Source organism: Myotis myotis, unplaced genomic scaffold (assembly GCF_014108235.1).
Source record: "Myotis myotis isolate mMyoMyo1 unplaced genomic scaffold, mMyoMyo1.p scaffold_m19_p_19, whole genome shotgun sequence".
NCBI lineage: Eukaryota > Metazoa > Chordata > Mammalia > Chiroptera > Vespertilionidae > Myotis > Myotis myotis.
In genome coordinates, this window is record NW_023416323.1 from 5,069,059 (window position 1) to 5,092,313 (window position 23,255).

At 42.5% G+C, this 23,255-nt stretch overlaps 1 pseudogene; it reads left to right on the forward strand.

Moving 5' to 3' along the window:
* The first annotated feature begins 18,003 nt into the window (after positions 1 to 18,003).
* On the forward strand, positions 18,004 to 18,650 carry LOC118674747 (annotated as a pseudogene).
* The last annotated feature ends 4,605 nt before the right edge of the window (positions 18,651 to 23,255 follow it).

Below are 23,255 nucleotides of genomic sequence, written 5' to 3' on the forward strand. Positions count from 1 at the left end.
CATTCTCTATATTGCAACCCTAAACCCATCTCAGTCTGGAAGAATAGTACTCTGGACTTCATCGAAGCAATTATGAGAGATTAAAAATGGTGGCAGAGTAAGTGGATGCAACACAGGACATGCTCCCAGAAACAAACTGGTATTACAACTAAAATACAGAAAAACTTCCTGAATACTCAACAAAACTTGCAGGAGAGAACCCTGACACCTGAGGACCGAAAGTGGAGACCGCATAGAGACTGGCATGAGGGGCGGAGGTGCAAAAGGGCTGGCTGGGCACCCACAGACAGCACCTTGAGTCCTAGAGAGGTATCTCAGCTGTGGGAGATTGCCACTGAGAACTCTGGGTTCTAATCCCAAGCTTGGTCCCCCAGCAGAGAGCATCAAAACTGAGGAGGGTACCCACATAACATCTGGCTGTGAAAAGCAGTGGGGCATTATCTGCCAGAGAGTAACAGCTGAAAATTCAGGCACCCTCTTAAAGGGCCAACTCACAAAATTCCATGTGGAGCAACTCACCTTGTGCTCTGGCAGAGGGAGGGTGAAGTGGACTGGAGCTGTGAGGGCAGAAGCCAGGAATGGGGACTCGAGGGATAGAACTCAGAAGGCAGACATCCCGTTTCCAGGGCTGAGTCATTCCCTTACACAGCAGAGGACATCTTTCCACATAGACATCTACCTTGCCTGGGGGGAAGACAGTTGACACACTATTGGAAAACACCTTGCCCTGAGGCCACTTAAGAGATTAAAAGTAACAATTAGCCTCCATGCAGTGGCAACTGCCCCACTCTGTTGAAAAAAAACTCTCAGCACACCTGAGGATGATTGCCTGGGGGGCAATTAAGTCAAAATCCTATCAGTCTGTAGACAGAGGCTATCTCTGGAGGCTTTGAGCCTCTGCCTGATCTAATTAGTCAGAAATAGCTTTTAACACTGTCCTGCACTAGAGATTAAGAGGTGTAGAGGTGTAATACATAGTCACAAACCCAAGCAGAAAGCCAGAATGACAAACAAACAACCCCTAAATAAAAGAACTAGAAAATTCTCCAGAAGAAGAGATAAATGAAGCAGAGATTTAAAAAAATTTATCTGAAACAGAGTTCAGAGTAATGATGGAAAAGATGCTCAACAGCATGAAAAAAGACATATTAACTATGAAAAAATAAGTATGAGATAAAGAATAACATAACACAGATAAAGAACACATTGGAAGGAAAACACAGCAGATTTGGGGAAGCTGAGGATAGGATCAAATCAGTGAATTAGAAGACAGAGTTGAAAATATCAGTCAATCAGAAAACCAAAAAGAAAAAAAACAATTAAAAAACAGGACAGCTTAAGGGAGCAGTGGGACAGCATGAAACATAACAATATTAGAATAGCACTTGTACCAGAAGAGGCATAAAGGAAGAAAGGCATAGAGAAGGTGTTTGAAGAAATAATGGCAGAAAACTTCCCTAACCTGGTAAAGGAAAAAGTCACACAAGTTCAGAAGGCACAGAGAACCTCAAACAAGAAGAACCCAAACAGACCCAAGCCCACACACATCATAATTAAAATGCGAAAAATTAAAGACAAAGAGAGAATCTTAAAAGCAACAAGAAAAAAGAAAACTTTTACCTACAAAGGAGTTCCCATAAATGCTGACACCTGATTTCTCACCACAAACTCTACAGGCCAGAAGGGAATGGCATAAATTACTCAAGGTAGTGGAAAGCAAGGATCTGAGACCAAGATTACTATATCCAGAAAGGATATCATTCAAAATAGATGGTCAGCCAAGAAATCTATGGCATTTCTATACACCAATAATGAACTTACGAAAGAGAGACTAAAAAAACAATCCCATTTACCATCACACCAAAAAAATTAAGCTACCTAGGAATAAACTTAACTAAGGAAGTAAAAGACCTCTACTCAGAAAACTACAGGACGTTGAAAAAAAGAGATAGAGGAATACATAAACAGATGGAAGAACATATAATGTTCTTGGATAGGTAGAATCAACATCATTAAAATATCCATACTACCCAAAGCAATCTATAAATTCAATGCACTTCCCATTAAAATACAAATGGCATATTTCACAGGCCTAGAATGAACTCTCCAAAAATTCATCTGGAATAAACAAAGACCCTGAATAGCAGCAGCGATCCTGAGAAAGAACAAAGTAGGTGAGATCTCAGTACCAGATATCAAGCTGTATTACAAAGCCACTGTTCTCAAAACTGCCTGGTACTGGCACAAGAATAGACATATATCAATGGAATAGAATAGAGAGCCCAGAAATCAGCCCGAACCAATATGCTCAATTAATATTTGACAAAGGAGGCAAGAACATACAATGGAGTCAAGATAGTCTCTTCAATAAATGGTGTTGGGAAAATTGGACAGATACATGCAAAAAAATGAAACTAGACCACCAACTTACACTATACACAAAAACAAACTCAAAATGGATAAAGGACTTAAATGTATGACGGGAAACCATAAAAATACTAGAAGAAAGGCAACACAAAGGCAATAAAATCTCAGACATATGCCGAAGCAATTTCTTCACTGATACAGATCCTAGGGCATTGGAAACTAAAGAGAAAATAAACAAATGGGACTACATCAAAATAAAAAGCTTCTGCACAGCATAAGAAACCATCAACAAAACAACAAGGAAGCCCACTGCGTGGGGAAACATATTTGCCAATGTTATATCTGATAAGGGCCTAATCCCCAAAATTTATAGGGAACTCATACAACTTAACAAAAGGAAGAGAAACAATCCAATCAAAAAATGGGCAAAGGACCTAAATAGGCACCTTTCAAAAGAGGACATTCAGAAAGCCAAGGGACATATGAAAACTTGCTCAAAGTCACTAATCATCCGAGAGATGCAAATCAAAACAACAATGAGGTGCCATCTCACACCTGTCAGAATGGCTATCATCAACAAATCAACAAACGACAAGTGCTGGAGAGGATGCAGAGAAAAGGGAACACTCGTGCACTGCTGGTGGGAATCCAGACTATGCTTAGTGCAGCCACTATGGAAGACAGTATGGAGTTTCCTCAAGAAACTGAAAATGGAACTCCCATTTGACCCTGTGATCTCACTTCTAGGAATATATCCCAAGAAATCAGAAAGGATATATGCACCCATATGTTCATAGCAGCACAATTCACCATAGCTAAGATCTGGAAACAGCCTAAATGCCCATCAGTAGATGAATGGATTAGAAAACTGTGGTACATCTACATGATGGAATACTATGCTGCTGTAAAAAAGAAGGAACTCTTACCATTTGCAACGTCATGGATGGAACTGGAGAGCATTATGCTAAGTGAAATAAGCCAGTCAATGAAGGAAAAACACCACATGATCTCACTCACTCATGGATAATAAAGACCATTATAAACTTATGAACAAAAATAGATACAGAGGCAGAGCTGCCTTGAATAGACTGTCAAACTACAGCCAGAAAGCCGGGAGGGTTGAGGGGCGGCGGGGGGCGGGGGGGGGGGCCAGGGAGGGTTGGGGGGCAGGAGGGGGAGTAAGAGATCAACTGAAGGACTTGTATGCATGCATATAAGCATAACCAATGGACATAAGACACTGGGGGGTAGGGGAGGCCAGGGGTTTGTTAAGGGCAGGAAAAAAAGGAGACATATGTAATACTCTTTGTAATACTTTAAGCAATAAAACAATTAAAAAATAATAATAATACAAAAAATCAACGAAACCAAGAGCTGGTTCTTTGAAAGGATAAACAAAATTGATAAGCCGTTAGCCAAACTCATCAAGAAACAAAGTGAGAGGACCCAAATAAATAAAATCAGAAACAAAAATGGAGAGTAACCACCAACACCACAGAAATACAAAGGATTGTAAGAAAATACTGCCCTGACCAGTTCTAACTCTCTATCCCTCTCCCTTCCTCTCTGTAAAAAATCAATAAAATATATATTTTTTAAAAAAGAAAAGAAAATACTATGAACAACTATATGCCAATAAGCTGGAAGGAAAAGAAGATGTAAAATTGTCATTATTCACAGATGATATGACATAGTACATAGAAAACCCCAAACACTCCATCAAAATACTGCTAGACTTAATAAATGAACTCAGCAATGTAGCCAGATAAAAAATTAACACACAGAAATCTATGGCTTTTTAAAAATATATTTTATTGATTTTTTTTTAAAAAAAAAAGAGAGGAAGGGAGAGGGATAGAGAGTTAGAAACATTGATGATAGAGAAGCATCAATCAGCTGCCTCCTTCACACTCCCCACTGGGGATGTGCCTGCAACCAAGGTACATGCCCTTGAGCAGAATCGAACCTGGGACCCTTCAGTCCCCAAGTCGACCCTCTATCCAGTGAGCCAAACTAGCTAGGGCTCTTTGGCTTTTTTTATACACTAATAATGAACTCACAGAAAGAGAAACTAAAAAAAACAATCCCATTTACCATTGCAAGAAAAAATTAAGGTACCTAGGAATAAATTTAACCAAGGAGGTAAAGGGCCTGTACTCAGAAAATTACAGAATGCTGAAAAAAGAGATAGAGGAAAACATAAACAAATGGAAGAATATTCCGTGTTCATGGATTGGTAGAATCAACATCATTAAAATGTCCATTCTACCCAAAGCAGTTTATAGATTCAATGCAATCCCCATTAAGATACCAACGGAATATTTTACAGACCTAAAACAAATTTTCCAAAAATTCATATGAAATAAAAAAAAGACCCCAAATAGCTGCAGCGATCCTGAGAAAGAAGAACAATGTTGGAGAGATCACAATACCAGACATCAAGCTGTATTACAAAGCCACTGTTCTCAAAACTGCCGGGTACTGGCACAAGAACAGGCATATAGACCAATGGAACAGAACAGAGAACCCAGAAGTTGACCCAAGCCATTTTGTTCAATTAATATTAGACAAAGGAGGCAAGAGCATACAATGGAGTCAAGATAGTCTCTTCAATAAATGGTGTTGGGAAAATTGGACAGATACATGCAAAAAAAATGAAACTAGACCACCATACACAAAAATAAACTCAAAATGGATAAAGGAATTAAACATAAGACGGGAAACCATAAAATCTTAAAGAATTCATAGGCAGCAAAATATCAGACATATGTCGTAGCAATATCTTTACTGATATAGCTCCTAGGGCATTGAAAACTAAAGAGAAAATAAACAAAGGGGACTACATCAAAATAAAAAGCTTCTACACAGCAAAAGAAACCATCAACAAAACAACAAGAAAGCCCACTGCATGGGAGAACATATTTGCCAATGCTATCTCCAATAAGAGTTTAATCTCCAAAGTTTACAGGGAACTCATACAACTTAACAAAAGGAAGATACATGATCCAATCAAAAAATGGGCAAAGGACCTAAATAGACACTTCTCAAAAGAGGACATACAGACGGCCAAGAAACATATAAAAACATGCTCAAAGTCACTAATCATCAGAGAGATGCAAATCAAAACAACAATGAGGTACCATCTCACACCTGTCAGAATGGCTATCATCAACAAATCAACAAACGACAAGTGCTGGCAATGATGCGGAGAAAAAGGAATCCTCTTGCACTGCTGGTGGGAATGCAGACTGGTGCAGCCACTGTGGTAGACAGTATGGAGTTCCCTCAAAAAGTTAAAGATGGAGCTCCCATTTGATCTAGTAATCCCACTTCTAGGAATATATCCCAAGAAATCAGAAACACCAATCAGAAAGGATATATGCACCCTTATGGTCATAGCAGCATAATTTACAATAGCTAAGATTTGGAAACAGCCTAAGTGCCCATCAGCAGAGGAGTGAATTAGAAAACTGGTACATCTACACAATGGAATACTACACTGCTGTAAAAAAAAAAAGAAAAGAAAAAGAAAAAGAAAAAAGGACCTCTTAACATTTGCAACAGCATGGATGGGACCTGGAGAGTATTATACTAAATGAAATAAGCATGTCAGAGAAAGATAAATATCACATGATCTCACTCATTTGCGGAATATAATGAGCAACATAAACTGATTACCTAGAATAGGCCCAGAGGAAAAAAAATTAGAATATAATAGTAGTAATCTTATTATTTGCAGATTTTTAATATTTCCTACAAATTTTGTGATATTATACTATGTTAATACAGTTTTGGCAATATTATTATATTTAAAATCTTTTTTCTTGCCCTAGCCAGTTTGGCACAGTGGATAGAGCATCGGCTTGTGGACTGAAAGGTCCCGGGTTCAAGGGCACATGCCCAGGTTGCAGGCTCAATCCCTGGTGGGGGGCGTGTGGTTATTCTCTCTCATCATTGATGTGTCTATCTCTCTATCCCTCTCCCTTCCTCTCTGAAATCAATAAAAATACATTTTTAAAAAAATATTTTTCTTCTTGAAATATTAATTTTTATTGCATGTAATATTATTATATTTAAAATAGTTTTCTTGAAATATTGTTTATTGCATATAACATTATTATACTTAAAATCCTTTTTTTTTTTTACATTTTCTACTAATAGAATATTGAACTTCATTGTTGGCTTTGAAATCATTATAACTATATAGCTAGAAAGTAATAGAATCATAATAAAATAATATCTGTGCTATTTTAGGGAAAACCCCCATTGGCCTTGGTATGTTTACTACAGGAGGGGAGTGCCTGGCGGGGGGCTATTGTAAGGCATTATTTCTGAACCTTCCTACTTCTACTAGTAAGTTATTATCTTGCCAGAATCTGAAATGGATGCTATTTCTCCAGGACTGGTGTAGCCAAATATCCTTGATTTAGTCTTGCTCAATCCAGTGCTGTAGTTATTCTCTATGTGGGGTAGACACTCTTATTAAAGTTATTTTTGAGATCTTTTTTATAATAAATTAACTACATAAATGTGTTGTTGTGGATGTTTGCTGACCAACTGCTTTCTCTCTTGCTTTTACTATTTTGCTCCTCTCTACCTTTTCTTCCCTTCCTCCCTCTCTGATCATCCTCACTTTCTAGTCTTACTTCCTTCTCTCTCTCCCAGCTTGTAGTGGGTTAGTCTTTAACTTGGTCTTCTTCAGCTTAGCTTTTCTGATTTTTCATATTTTCCTACCTATTTCCCTTTTTACCTGCTTTAATCCTTCATTTATGTTTTTATTCTACATTTTAATTAATAGCAAGTATCACTGTTATCCAAGTCAACCTGGAAAAGAACTTCAGAATTGTTGCTGAGTTAATTCTTCCTTTTGTACTAAGAATCAAAACGTTGGGATCAACTCTGGATTCAAACGCTAGTTCTGATTTTCCAACTGTTCTTTATGCTGCCAGTGGAAATAGGACTCTTCCACACAGTCAACATAAAAGCAAGGGAGGATGATGAGGGGTAGTGGTAAGATTTATTGAAGCGGAAGCAAACACAAAGGACTGTTGCCAGGTGCCCAGAGACTATGACTCATCCACTGCCAGGTTCTCCGACTCTGTCCTGTTATGCAAGAAGTCCAGCCTTGTCGTCACCAAGACCAGAAGAAGGGCCGGGGTCCAGAAATGTTGTGCTGTTGGCCTGGCACTGGCGGGGTGTAGTTCGGTTCATTCCATGCCAAAACTTAGTCCAGCTCAGCCTCTGTCCCCTTCTGGCTAGCTTAGTCTGTTCCCAGCAGTGCTCTGGCCGGCAATGCATGCCATACTCAGGCCCGTGCTTGGGCCCCTGTGGCTGCTAGGAGAGAGAATGAGTGAATGCTTAAAATCCTTTTTCTTGCCCTAGCAGGTTTGGCTCAGTGGATAGATTGTCGGCCTGTGGACTAAAGGGTTCCAGGTTCGATTCTGGCCAAGGGCATATGCCTGGATTGTGGGCTTGATCCCCCTCAATAGGAGGTGTGCAGGAGGCAGCCAATCAATGATTCTCATCATTGATGTTTCTATCTCTCTATCCCTCTCCCTTCCTCTCTGAAATCAATTAAAATATATTTTTCATAAAAATCGTTTTTCTTGAAATAAAATTTTAAAAAAGCAATTTCAGTTGCTACCCCCTCAAATGATAGGTCCACCCCCCACTCAGGGTCCTCATCTTCATCCTTAAGCCCCTCTCCCCAAAGCCCTCTTCCATGGCACCAGTTGATCTACTTAATCCCAAATCTATCCAACATCTCAAACCCCTCCCAGGCTTTACAGTTCAGCATAGAAGCTCATCCCTCCATGCCTTTACCTGCTGCCCATCTCAGGTTTCAACTACCTATCTCTGGGGCAGGTCCTCTAGGATTCAACCCAATGTTCACTAGCTATCATGAGCAAAAAGCAAGACAGCCGATATGGTAGAAGCTATTCCTCATCTTCTGAGTCCTGCTTTTGCCCTCTGTTTCAGATAGGCACATCGAATTTGTGAATAAACTAAGAAAGCACATACTTGAGAACACAAATATCAGCCCAGAGGTGGAAACCCAGGTGAACATGGGGAGTGAGCCTGCAGTGAGGCCGTGGGACAGCTGACAGCAGCCAGGATCCTTACTGCACCGGAGAGTGATGGCCGATGGCTTTTTAAGGGATCGTTACAATAAACAGGCTGTCAGGCTGTGCGATCCTGTTCCTCAAAGTGAAGTGAAAGTGTACATGGAATTACAACAGTGCTGGCGGTTAGTGCTGCTTCAGTGCTGCCCTTCCCGGCCTCTGCAACTTCAGCAGGCTTCCACTTGTGCAGACGAAGGATAGCACTTTGGGGGCCCTTATTTAACCCATCATTAAAACAACCTCCAGGAAACTAAGATGGCAGCATAGATAAACACCGGGAAATTTCTGCTTCCCACAACAATCGATAAATGCATCAAAAACACAAGGTGGACATCATCCAGAGCTACAGGAGGGCTGGCTGAGTGTAAATTCTACAACTAGAAGGAGAGAAAAGCACACTGCGAGCGGGAGGAGCTGCGGAGGTGGCGTGCAGAGGTACGGGGGCTCGCGCGCGCGCGGAAAGGGTCTGGCACCTGAGGACACGGCTGTCTTTTTGAATCCGGAGGGAGACACAAGCTCCCGACGGCTCTGAAATCCGGTTCCGGGAAGTCTCTGGGGACCCAGGGCTCATACGGGGAAATACTGGACTGTCTGGCAGCGGGCGAGCTTGAGAGCGGCTTTCCCTCAGAGGTGCTTGCAGCCGTTGCCGGGACACTGGGACTCGCGACTCCTTAGGGCAGGGCTGAGGCTCCGCCATAGCTGCTTTCTCAGCCCTTTGATTCCTTGAGACCCCGCCCCACCCAGGCTGCGGCAGAGGCTTTTGCATATGAATGCCCCGGCCATTTGCAACCTGTAATTACCTAACCGCAGCCGGGCCAGATAGACTCAGAGCTTCCAAGAGAAGGCCCAGGCCCCACAGCGGCTTGCATTGCTACACAGCTGAGCATCATCAGGGCAGCTGATTCTCGCTGCCAATTGCCCTGGAGGTCAATTCCTCCCAGTGATCCTACAACAACCAAGGCATAGCTACAACAAGACTGTGCACAAAGCCCACGAGGGGGTGCACCAAGAGTGTCCACCTCAGGTAACTGGGGAGGCTGAGCTACTGGGCCCTACAGGACACCTGGCGCACAGGGCCACTCTATCAACACAGGGAAGCAACCAAAATGCGGAGACAAAGAAACAGGTCACAAATGGCAGAAATGGAGGAAAGCAAACGATTGGATATAGAGTTTAAGGCCACGGTTATAAGGTTTTTCAAGAATTTTATGGAAACCGCCGATAAATTTAATGAATCCCTCAATAAGTATAGGGAGACCATGGAGGACATGAAAAAGGACCAACTAGAAATTAAGCATACACTGACTGAAATAAAGAATAATTTACAGAGATCCAGCAGCAGAAAAGAGGATCCCAAGAATCAAGTCAAAGATTTGAAATACAAAGAAACAAAAAATACCCAACCGAAAAAGAAAAAAGAAAAGAGATTCCAAAAATATGAAGATAGTGTAAGGAACCTCTGGGACAACTTCAAGCGTACCAACATCAGAATTATAGGGGTACCAGAAGGAGAGAGAGGGCAAGATATTGAAAACCTTTTTGAAGAAATAATGACAGAAAACTTCCCCTACCTGGTGAAAGAAATGGACTTACAAGTCCAGGAAGCGCAGAGAACCCCAAACAAAAGGAATCCAAGGAGGACCACACCAAGACACATCATAATTAAAATGCCAAGAGCAAAAGATAAAGAGAGAATCTTAAAAGCAGCAAGAGAAAGACAGTCAGTTACCTACAAGGGAGTACCCATACGACTGTCAGCTGATTTCTCAACAGAAACCATGCAGGCCAGAAGAGAGTGGCAAGAAATATTCAAAGTGATGAATAGCAAGAACCTGCAACCAAGATTACTTTATCCAGCAAAGCTATCATTCAGAATAGAAGGTCAGATAAAGAGCTTCACGGATAAGAAAAAGCTAAAGGAGTTCATCACCACCAAACCAGCATTATATGAAATGCTGAAAGGTATTCTTTAAGAAGAGGAAGAAGAAAAAGGAACTCTTACCATTTGCCACAGCATGGATGGAACTTGAGAGCGGATAAATACCACAGGATCTCACTCATTTGTGGAATATAATGAACAACATAAGCTGATGAACAAGGACTGATCCAGAGACGGAGAGGCATTGATTGGACTGTCGGGACTTGGAGGGAAGGTAGGGGAGGGTGGGGGTAAGGGGGAAAGATCAACCAAAGGACTTATATGCAAGCATATAGGCCTAACCAATGGACATGGACAACGGGGGGGTGAGGGCATGAGCGGGGGTGGGGGGTGTGGGGGGTAGAGGGTAACGTGGGGACAAGGACACATATGTAATATCTTAATCAATAAAAATATATTAAAAAAAAAAAAAAAAAAAAAAAAAACAACTTCCAAATGGTCAATCTTCCTGTATAAGCAATGCTGGTCCTGTAGTTGAACTGCTATATGCTCTCCCGGCATTGTTTGCATTGGGGGTTCGCATTGCCTCTCACTCCCTCCGGCACTTGCGATGCTAGCCATTATGGCGCCCGGACCCACATGACGGAAATGACCTAGTACCTTATTCACGGAACTGTGGATCACAAGTGGTTCTCATTGGCCAAGGCTCCTTAAGGCGGGAGGGAGGAGCAATAGGAATATAAAAGTCAGTGCAATCGTATTTGGGATTGAATCAGCAAGGACAAGGCCATGGACCATCTACTAAAATTTGTGGCTACTACCGCCTTAAGGCACATAGAGGAAACTGTGGCTACTACACTCGCCAGGCGCATAGAGGAAACTGTGGCTACTACACTCGCCAGGCGCATAGAGGAAACTGTGGCTACCACTCTCACCAGGTGCATAGAGGAAACTGTGACCGCTACTTCTGCTGCTCTCTCTAGGCACATATGGAATTCGGTAAGAGCCAAATTAATAGCAAGAGGAATGGTGAAAGCCGTGAGCTTCTTAGACCCATGGGCACCAGATGTCATTGACATTACTCTGAGATTTGTGCTTGGCAAGATAATTTAAGCTGCATTTAACCCGTAGACCATGAAATTTTTAGAAAACACCATATTTCTTTAAAAGATAATACTTCGCCAATCAGAAAAAGTAATTGTGCCTTAATTTCTGTTTATGAATCCTGCTTGTGTGTACACAATCCTTGTGAATTCTTAAAAGATAAGCTGACATTTTTTATGAGCCTTTGTGGGATATTAACAGAGGAGACTGCTACTTCATTACTAAATATAATTCCCATACATTACACGAATCATCTTAGAAAGACAAACAGATTTCTGTCTTGGCTGCCTGGACCAATTCCTCAACTGTAGTTACAAAAACAACTGGTGTGAAATTTTCATTCTGGACTATGTTTTCATCTTCATATTAACCCCAACTTAAGGCTGAGAGGATAAAGGATTGCCCAACAAGAATGTGGTCTCAGCCCAGCCAGGTGTAGCTCAGCGGTTGAGCATTGACCCAGGAACCAAGAAGTCACCGGTTTGATTCCCGGTCAAGGGCATATGCCCAGGTTGCGGGCTCGATCCCCAGTGAGGGGCATGCAGGAGGCAGCCGATCAGTGATTCTCTCTCCCTCTCCTTCCTCTCTGAAATCAATAAAAATATATTTAAAGAAAGAAAGAAAAGAATGAGGTCTCCGGGATGGTTCTGTGGTGACTTCCTTCTCATTTTGAGGTGAGTCTCTGGCCTGGGTTCTGAGCTGGGGAAGTGTCCCCATCTGGAGGGAAACCATGAGGAGCCATGAGGACATCTCCATGGGGCAGGAGGGTTTAGGGCAGTGGTTCTCAACCTGTGGGTCTTGACCCCTTTGGGGGTCAAATGACCCTTTCACAGGGATCACCTAAGACCATCGGAAAACACATATATAATTACATATTGTTTACAGTAGCAAAATTACAGTTATGAAGTAGCAACGAAAATAACTTTATGGTTGGGGGTCACCAAACATGAGGAACTGTATTAAAGAATCGCGGCATTAGGAAGGTTGAGAACCACTGGTTTAGGGGATGGGGAGGTTTTAGAGCTGAAATTCTGGAGTGGAATCCTGAGGAGATTGAAAACCTCTTGCCTTAGCATGAAGAACAGGAGAGGGCACTGTTAGTACAGATCACAGGGGCTGATAGAGGGCATTTCCAGATTTGAGGGGAAGATTCAACAAAATGGCAGCCAAAGGAAATCAACGCAGTGAATCAGACCCAGCGAGCGGCCTTTGGGGCAGGAGGTCTTCAAGGCCTTGCTGGCCTTGCTCAGTGGTTAAAGCCTCTGCACCAAAGGGTTGTGGGTTTGATTCCCAGTCAAGGGTTTACTCCCGCCCCCGGTTAGGTGTGAGGGAGACAGTCAATGTGTCTCTCTCACATCAATGTTTCTCTATATATATATATCTCCCACCCTCCTTCCTTTCCATTGTCTCAGAAAAAGTAATGGAAGAAATATCCTCAGGTGAGAATTAACAAAAAAAGGGGGGCAGGGACAAATTATGGTAGAGACAGAGGGAAGATGAAGCTCCATGCTGCAGAGGATCCCTCAGACGTTTAAAGACAGACCTTGGTTGGGGAAGGGTGTGAACTTGAACAAGCCCCTATGCCATCCTAAAGGAGCCTGTTAGTCCTACAGTTTAAACAGCATGGGATATGGTTGAGGCCTCTGTTTGTATTAAGCAATAAAAGTGTGGACAAGTAGTCCAACCCCGGTAAGATAATTCCTCAGCTCGAGATTTACCACCCTTCTCCATAGTAGTGGCCCTTTCTTCTTCCTCTTTCCTCCTTTCTTCTTGTCCTCCCCCCCTCTGTTTTATATTCCTCTAGGCTCTGCCCATCTTGGGCCTCCACACCACCCCTTTTCCACCTCTCCATTTTCTAGATTTTTCTGGGCTCCCCACACTCCAGGTCTCCCTGGTCCTCTATCGCCCTCCACCACACCCCTCCTTCTGAATGTTTTCTACATTCTTCTGCCTTCAGAACACTCCAAGGTCTTCCCACCCTCCATCCCTCACCCTGCCCCCTTACCTCTTCCAGGCTCCTTTTCAGCCCCCATACGGGCCGCAGTCAGTTTCACTTACAGATCATGGCATCTTGCTAACTTGAAAGCGGGGCCGAAGGACATCTTGAAGCTTGGAGGTTCGCATTCGCTTTCCTATACACACCGGAGATGCCACAACTGCCCAACCTGTACCTGGCTTTGAGATCAACTGCGTGCCTCTCAGTCTTGTGGCAGCTGGACATGGAAACCCTTCTCTGGCTCTGGAAACTGTGTGGGACGTTCCTTGTGCTCACCCCAACCTTATTGGCTGCCCTTCCCCCAAGGTTCAGCAACGCACTTCTGCACAATACCCTTGTTTCCACACAACTCCCTTCCTGTTTTGAATTGACCAACACCCTCAGTTCAGAGCTTCCCTCTCCATAGAGTCCTGATGTCATTTCCCCATTCCTGCTCACTCTGGATTTCTAGCCCCAGCTGCAATTGAATCTCCCTCTTCACTTTATTCCCTGTCCCCTTGTCCCCTGTCAGCCTGTCCAATGAGCCTTATGCCTCAACCTGCCGGGTCCTGTGCCCCTGAAATTTGTGCCTGTGTCCCTTCGTGTAATTTGACATATACAGACATATTCAGGCAAAAACACAGTTACACATACATGTAAATAATCACATATATACACATGTGTACACAGACACACATATACACAGACATACAGACACTCACAATTACACATACATACATATAATTGTGGTAGGCACTTAGACATGAGCAGAGCAAGGACAATAGGTCAGGTATGGAAGGTCACCTGGGAAGAAATCCCTGGGTGCCTGGCAACAAGAAAAACTGGGAAAACAACTATCTTGCCCCCAGGGTAACCTTTTCTCCCCTAGCATATTGCTGGTCATGCTGTAGACCCTCTAGAGGGGGAATGAACAAGGAGCCAGAGAAGAGCCCGTAAGCAATAAGCCCCCAGGACAATGAGGTTCTGATTTACATGAAATATATCTAGGCCTCAGTTGTGTTTCAGCTCTAGGCCCAGAAAAGCAGCAAAACCAGGCAAGCAATATCATGGCAGGCATTAGGATCAGTGCACTGTCTAATGACCCTGGCACTGACCAATCAGTAGAGACCACGGCCATGAAAGGGCACACCTGAAAAGCTAATGAATTTTCTATTGAGATCCGCCCATGGGATCTCCCCTATAATCTCCTCCCTTAAACACCCTGAGAAGGGAAGACCTCACACAGCTCTCTGTATGGGGAGCATGCCCATGACTTTCCTCCTCCCCCGCTCCCCCTTGGCACATTTTTCCCTTGCATCTCTTTCTCCTGAGTTCCACCCATGGGCCCTTCTTTGCCTCTGTAACCTGTTTTCTGAGCCCATTTCTTCTACAGATCAGGATCACTTCTACCTGTGACTTTCTCTAAATAAACATTCTCTTATAGTTTGAGTCTTGGCTCTGAATTCTTTCTTAGCCAGAACTCAAGTACCAAGGTTTGGTCTGACTCCACTGATCTAAAACTTGGTGCCATTTCGCCACCAACATAATCACACACACAATCACATACACACACACAGCCCAGAGGGCTCTCCCCCTAAGCTCTTGATACAGTCCATCAAAGACACTTCCCTCTGGGCTTTGATGTGTGTGGGAGGCAAACAGTCGATGTATCTCTCTCACATCAATGTTTTTCTCTCTCTTCTCTCTCTCTTTTCTCTCTGTTATTCCTTTTTCTTACTAACTCCCTTTAAACCTGCTCATGCGTTGGTGCCCTCACAACCTCCCATCTCGCCTCTGCCCAGAACCCTATCCTTCCTTATCACCACTCACTGCCACTTCTGATTTCCAAAGTAGCTGATTTCCCCGCCCCCTCATGCCCCAAAGTACCTGATAGTTGTCTTTAAAGTACTTACACAATATAGTGAATGCTTTTGGTTCCCTGTGCAGCTCCTATACGCCAAGCTGCTCATTCATCCCCACAGATACTTCTGCAGCATAGATTTCCCTCAGCTGAGCCAGTGTCTTTTCCCCAGGTGGTTGCCCCACACCCACTCCTGAGAGCAGCCAGCAGCCAGGGATTGCCTGGCACATGGCTCTGGAGTGGCACAAAGTGAGATGACTCTGGGTTGCAGTGTGTGCTCCAGAACCCCATGGTCAGGCTGCAGTAGGTTCCGTCCCAAGTCATACCTGACCCTTCCTATGTGCTGCCTTGCTGTGTGCTGCCTTGATTGCTTCCAGCACCCCATCCATTAACCTCCTGAATCCTGTCTCCCATTCTTCCTCTGGGACAGTGTTCAGCACACCGCGGCTCTCGAGCCACATTTGGCTCTTTGGCCCCTTGAGTGTGGCTCTTCCAGAAGTACCATGTGCGGACGCGCACATACAGTGCGATTGAAACTTCGTGGCCCCTGCGCAGAAGTCGGTTTTCGGCCTGGGCGAGTCTATTTTGCAGAAGTGGCATTAGAAGAAGTGGGGGGTGTTGGTTGGTCGGGCGACAGGTGACGAGGCGCAGGCGGCCGTGGATACGCAGCGCGGGGGAGGTGCTTGCGATTCATGCATGAGTTTAGTGAGCCAGTCAGTCAGCAGTCTCATGTGCAGTGGTTAGTGCTAGTCGTGTCTGCAAATCGTGCCCAGGTGACAAAAGTACCTACTCGAAGCATAAAGTTACCTGTATTTTTCCAACCGGCAGCAAATCCTACAGGTATTTTTGTCATCAATTTAAGAATTGTAATTATTTTGTGTTGGTGGCTTTATTATTATAAAATGGAACTTTTTTAGGTGCCCTGTTTGACATGGCTACAAAGAAGAAGCAAAGAAAAATGGAAGATGAAAACTGTGAATTTAAAGTTGAATGGACCAAGACTTGCGCGTTTATTCAAAACTTAAATGGCCTCCCTACCTGTCTTATTTGTCAGGAAAAATTGGCGCATAACTAGAAATCAAATTTGGAGAGACACTTTACAACTAAACACGTGTCATTTAGTACTATATATCCTTTTGGTGATGCAAGGAAGAAGCAGTTGAGGAACTTCAGAAGAGTCAAGAAAAACCAAGTTCTGTATTTATTTTTTTTAATTACATCTTTGTTGTTCAGATTATTACATTTGTTCCTCTTTTTTCCCCCCATAACTCCCCTCCACCCAGTTCCCACCCCACCCTCCGCCCTCACTCCCCACCAACTATCCTCATTCATAGGTGCACGATTTTTGTTCAGTCTCTTCCCGCATCCCTCACACCCCTTTCCACCCCAAGAATAGTCAGTCCATTCCCTTTCTATGCCCCTGATTCTATTATAATCACCAGTTCATTCTGTTCATCAGATTATTTATTCACTTGATTTTTAGATTCACTTGTTGATAGATGTGTATTTATTGTTCATAATTTGTATCTTTACCTTTTTCTTCTTCTTCCTCTTCTTAAAGGATACCTTTTAGCATTTCATATAATACTAGTTTGGTGATGATGAACTCCTTTAGCTTTTTCTTATCTGTGAAGCTCTTTATCTGACCTTCAATTCTGAATGATAGTTTTGCTGGATAAAGTAATCTTGGTTGTAGGTTCTTGGCATTCATCACTTTGAATATTTCTTGCCACTCCCTTCTGGCCTGCATGGTTTCTGTTGAGAAATCAGCTGACAGTCATATGGGTACTCCCTTGTAGGTAACTGACTTTCTTTCTCTTGCTGCTTTTAGGATACTCTCTTTGTCTTTTGCTCTTGGCATTTTAATTATGATGTGTCTTGGTGTGGTCCTCTTTGGATTCCTTTTGTTTGGGGGTTCTCTGTGCTTCCTGGACTTGTAAGTCTATTTCTTTCACCAGGTAGGGGAAGTTTTCCGTGATTATTTCTTCAAATAGGTTTTCAATATCTTGCTGTCTCTCTTCTTCTGGCACCCCTATAATTCGGATGTTGATATGCTTGAAGCTATCCCAGAAGCTCCTTACACTATCTTCGTATTTTTGGATTCTTTTTTCATTTTGCTTTTCCGGTTGGGTATTTTTGCTTCTTCGTATTTCAAATCTTTGACTTGATTCTTGCGATCCTCTGGTCTGCTGTTGGGAGTCTGTATAATATTCTTTATTTCAGTCAGTGTATGCTTAATTTCTAGTTGGTCCTTTATCACAACATCGAGGGTCTCACTAGATTTCTTGAGGATCTCACTACACTTATCGGTGATTTCTAGAAAATTGTTGAAAAACCTTAAAAGTGTGGTTTTGAACTCTATATCCAGTCATTTGCTTTCCTCCATTTCTTTCATTTGTGTCCTGTTTCTTTGACTCCACATTTTTTATGCTTCCCTGTGTTGATAAAGTGGTTTTCTGTGCTAAGTGTCCTCTGGGGCCCAGTGGTTCAGCCTCCCCAATTTCCGGAGAAGGACACTCTTGGTGCTCCCCCTTGGGATCTTTGTGCACAGTCTTGTTGTAGTTAAGCCTTGATTGTTGTAAGTAACACTGGGAGGGATTGGCCTCCAGGCCAATTGGCTGTGAGAATCAGCTGTGTCTCCAAGTTCTGTATTTAATTACTGGATGCAATTTTCCAACAATGTTAATATTGCAAGTTTTGAGGTTAGTCAAAAGATTGCTAAGAGAGGAAAACCATATACAGACGGCGAATACATAAAAAGTTGTGTTATAAATGCATCCGAAGAGCTATTTTGGGATTTTAAGAACAAAGCAGATATTCTAAAAAAAAATTAAAGAGTTACCATTGTCTGCTAAAACTGTGAAAGATAGAACAGTCAAAATGTCTTCGAATATAACCAACCAGCAAGTCGAAGATCTTAAATTGGTTTCAGCTTTATCAATAGCAGTTGACGAGTCTTGTGACATAAATCATACAGCGCGAGTTTCACTTTTTGTATGATTTATTTCATCTACAGTTCCTAAAGAAGAACTTTTAGGATTATTGCCACTCAAAGGTCAAACACGTGGAGAGGATATAGCAAATGCTGTAATTGAGTGCATTGAAAAACATCATATTCCACTCGATAAAATTGTCTCAATTTCAACAGACGGGTCAAAAAATATGACCAGCATAAGAAACGGGTTTGTTGCTATTTTGAAAGAAAAAATTAATCACGAGATACTTACTTACCATTGCATCATTCATCAAGAAGTGCTTTGTGCACAGACATTTCCAGAAGAAATTTGCAAAGTTATGGAATTGGTGATTAAGATTATCAACTCCATTGTAGCTAAAGCTCTTAATCATCGCCAATTTAAAGAATTTTTAGTTGAAATGGAGAGTGAGTACGCAGATCTTCTGCTGCATAACAAGGTACGCTGGTTATCAAGAGGAAACGTTTTGAAATGGTTCGCTTCCTTATTAACAGAAATTAAAGCATTTCTCCTTGAGAAGGGTGTTCACTGTCCAGAACTAACAAACCATCAGTGGATCCAAAAATTTTATTTCATGGTAGACATTACGTCTCATCTAAATCAGCTTAATCGTAAACTACAGGGGAAAGGAAACACAGTTTTTTCTATGTTAGAAGCTGTTTCATTCGAAAACAAATTACCTCTTTTTGCTCAAGATTATGAAAGAGAAACTTTGATTCACTTTCCAAGCCTGTTGAAACATTGCCAAGAAAATAATTCTGATATTGACATTTGCTATTTCAAAACAACACTTTTAAATATGAGGGAAGCTTTTCTCAACAGGAATTCAGAAACAGCAAAGCAACATTAGCCTTTGTTAAAAACCCTCTGAATGCTAGTATAACAGAATTAAATTGTTCTCCCTTTAATATTGACATTGGCAACTTTGAAATGCAATTGCTGGATTTAAACAACAAAGAACTGTGGAGCTCGAAATTTGAACGTCTTCGTGCTGATATAGAAATATTGGAGAAAACCAAATGTGAACTTAGTTCACAGCACAAGTGGTCTGCTTTGAAAGACCTGGAGAAGGAAGATATGTTGATTTTTAACACCTGGAATAGTATTCCTGACTCATATAATCAACTGAAAAAACTAGCGTTTGCTGTTCTTTCCTTATTCAGGTCTACATATTTATGCAAATAATCATTTTCAAGCATGAACCTTATCAAGAGTAAATTGAGAAGTCGTCTTATTGATGAGAACCTGGAATTGTGCCTAAAATTAAAAACAACAACATACAAACCTGACTTACCCAAACTTTCCAAGGAGATGCAAGGCCATTGTTCACATTAGTGTTTGTCAATCATTGTCATGATTTAATTTTATGGATATTGTAAGGTAAATTGTAAGGAATTTAATTTTATCAATAAGTAATATCGTTATTGAGTATGATATCAAGTTTTATTCAGCGTACCTATAGTTTAACTAAGACTTAAAACTTTAAGTAAAGTTTATTAAGTTAATTTTAGGAAACGTTGTGGAGTGAAAGAAGATGTAGTGTCGAGGATTGAGAAAGGTATGTTGAGATGGTTTGGACATATAGAGAGGATGCACGAAAGGAGATAGACGAAACAAGTATACAAGACGAGTGTGGATGGGAGAGTTGGAAGGGGTCGACCTCAGCGAACGTACCTCAATCAGATTGAGGACTTTTTTTAGCAAAGGCCAGCTTAGGAGTACCCTAATTAAGTTAATAACAATGTACCTACCCATAGAGTTTAAGTTTTAAAAATTTGGCTCTCAAAAGAAATTTCAGTCGTTGTACTGTTGATATCTGGCTGTGTTGACTAATCAGTTTGCCGACCACTGGGCTAGAGGCTACTGATTACTGTATGGACAGGCACAGTGTCTAACTGTGGAAAGAAGGTTCGTGTGAAAGTCCACGGCCAGCGTGGCTTCGGGGTTCAAAGGCTTGGAGGAAGAGCTGATGCACAAATGACACACAAGGCGAAATATTAATTTTGATACTGGGGGAAACCAGAGAAAAACTCAACCATAGCAGTCAAGTTCTCTCTGAGTCTCCGTTCCCAGCTGCTTTTATTTACTAGAATACACAATTGCCTTTAGGAATGCAAACAGACATATCAATGGTAATGGTTAGTAAACAGTAAGATTGTCAGGGTTTGGGGGAGTTTGCTTTGGGCCATTGAGTCAGCAGCAAGTAATAAAATGTAAATATTCACCCTGTGAATATCAAAAGGAGTACCGGCTAGCCTTCTGCCATTCTCCTCACATTTATATCAATTACTGTTGATCTTGGTTTCCAACATTTCCCCTGTCTTTAAATTCTTTTTTTTTATTATATTTTATTGATTTTTTACAGAGAGGAAGGGAGAGAGATAGAGAGTTAGAAACATCGATGAGAGAGAAACATCGATCAGCTGCCTCCTGCACACCCTCCACTGGGGATGTGCCTGCAACCCAGGTACATGCCCTTGACGGGAATCAAACCTGGGACCCCCTCAGTCCGCAGGCCGACGCACTATCCACTGAGCCAAACCGGTCTAGGCAGTCTTTAAATTCTTAATAGAGGTTGATATGTCGCTTGCAGAGTTTCAATTCTTCTAAGATTTTTATTCCGCATCTGCAGACTAAAATTAAAGAAATAAGAACAAGAATGAGACAGGTAATAGTGGTTATGCTAAAAAGCAAAAGTAAAGGAGCAAATTCTTTCTTTACATTGCTGCCAGGCATCTAAGGAATTAGATTTTTCAGTTTGCCTGGGATAATTACAAAATATGTTGCTGTAATTCCAAAATATCAAGCGTGGTGTTATTTTTACTTTAGGCACCAAGAGGGTGATTTTTCATTGAAGTTATTATTTTAAACTATATCATTTTACTGGTGCAATTGCAGCAGCTGATTTTTATTGATTATTACTATATGCAGACCCATAGGGGCTTCAATCCACAAAAGAAAAAACTGTTGGGTTTCTGAAAAGTCAGTGGGTCTCTGGAACATATTCGTTTGAACTTGATCTTGCTGATGCCTTCTTTAGTATCTTATAGACCCTCAGGGTCAGGATCGATTCGCCTCCACTGGAACGAAGAACACTGGATGCTTCGGTTGTTGCAACAAGGCTATCTGCATAGCCCTACAATCTGTTATGGTTTAGTAACAAAATATTATCGATATGGAAAGGTGGGGAGGGGGTAGCATTGCATCATTATATTGATAGCATTATGCTAACTGGTAATGACCTTGCTATTTTAGATAAGGTGTTGGAGAGTCTGCTGGAGCACCTAGAAGGAGGGGGACGGGTCGTAAACCACAACAAGGTATAAGGTTCTTGGGAGTTGTCTGGTCCGGTAAGACAAAAGTCATTCCAGCTTCTGTGCTGGATAAGATTCAACAGTATCCTATGTCAGAATCAGTTGAACAACTACAAAGGTTCTTGGGCTTGCTTGGATATTGGAAATCTTTCACTCCTGTTATGTCACTTGTATGGATTAGTAAAGAAAGGAGCCATTTGGGATTGGAGACCAGAGGGTGTTAATGCCTTTACCAGTGCAAAGGTGGCAGTAAAACAAATTCAAGAATTAGGGGTAGTGGATGCAGCCAACCTTTATGAATTAGATGTTTCGGTCTCTCCAGAGGGCTTTGGGCGGGGCTTATGGCAAAAGCAGGATGGGTGGAAGGTACCCCTAGGTTTCTGGTCCCAGATATGGAAGGGACCTGAACAAAATATAGTCCTATGGAGAAGCAACTGCTGCAGCGTACCTTAGTATACGGCATGTGGAGAGCATCATGAAAGCCCTGCCAGGGACATCAAAGACACAATTCCCCACCGCTGGATGGGTAAGGAATTTGCCAAACCCCACTGGGGGTGGCTCAGTGCACTATGGTATGCCTACTGCATCAACAATGTGCTCCACCAGCTAGTCCGCATAGTGCCGAGCAGCATGCCATCCTATGCCCAGTCACGGATATTAGCGAAATGCCTGCAGGCACTGCCATGGATTTGTGGACACACCCACCATAAGAATCACTTATTACAGAAGGCCAGGCACCAATCCCTGTGCCTGTCTAGGTACTAGACCTAGTACACCGATGGATATGCTAAGGACAAGCCGCCCCGCTGGACTACATTGGCCACATAGCCACGTACACACGCTATATGGCTGGATGGAGGAAGTCAGCAGTCAATGGGCTGAGTTGTGAGCAGCTTGGATCATACTGATGCGTGAACCAAGTCCTATCGCTAGGCCTCACTTTGTGGCTAGGACAACAGAAAAAGACAACTGGGAAGTCCAGCCCCTCCCACTATGGGGAGCTGAAAGGTGGGACGAGGTCTGGGAAAGGACAAGAAGCTTGAGGTCACAGTGTACCATGCACTAGCCCACAACGTAGGTCCCTTCTGGGGAATCAGAAGGCAGATCAGCTGGCCCAGGTCCAACACACAGAGGTAAGCAGTGCCCCTCAAACCGTGACCCTGCTGGCTGCATAGAAAGACTGGACACAGTGGGTACATACGCTTTGGGAAAATGCCAAACAAATGGGCATGAACCTCACCCATGCCCATATTAAGGAGGCATTCGAGGAGTGTACTCTTTGTTCTCTTGAATGCAAGAGACAACTGCCGTGGCATCTTGGACAGATAGCAAGGGTAGGAACGCCAGCCATGAGGTGGCAGGTAGACTACATCAGACCCTTGCCACTGTATCAAAACTGCAGCTGTGCATTGGCATGCGTGATACTGCTGTTGCAAGCATATCCTAGTAAGAAAGCAACCAAGAAGGACCATACAGAGACTTCGGCAACTGTGTGTTACATACAGACAACCCACAGATATCAACAGTGACCAGAAGACTCACTTCATGGGTCACCAGGTGCAGAATGAGCCAATGAGAACATTATAATGTGGCACTTCCATCTGCCCTACAACCCTAAAGCTGCTGGATTGATTAAGAGGATGAACGGACTGTTGGAA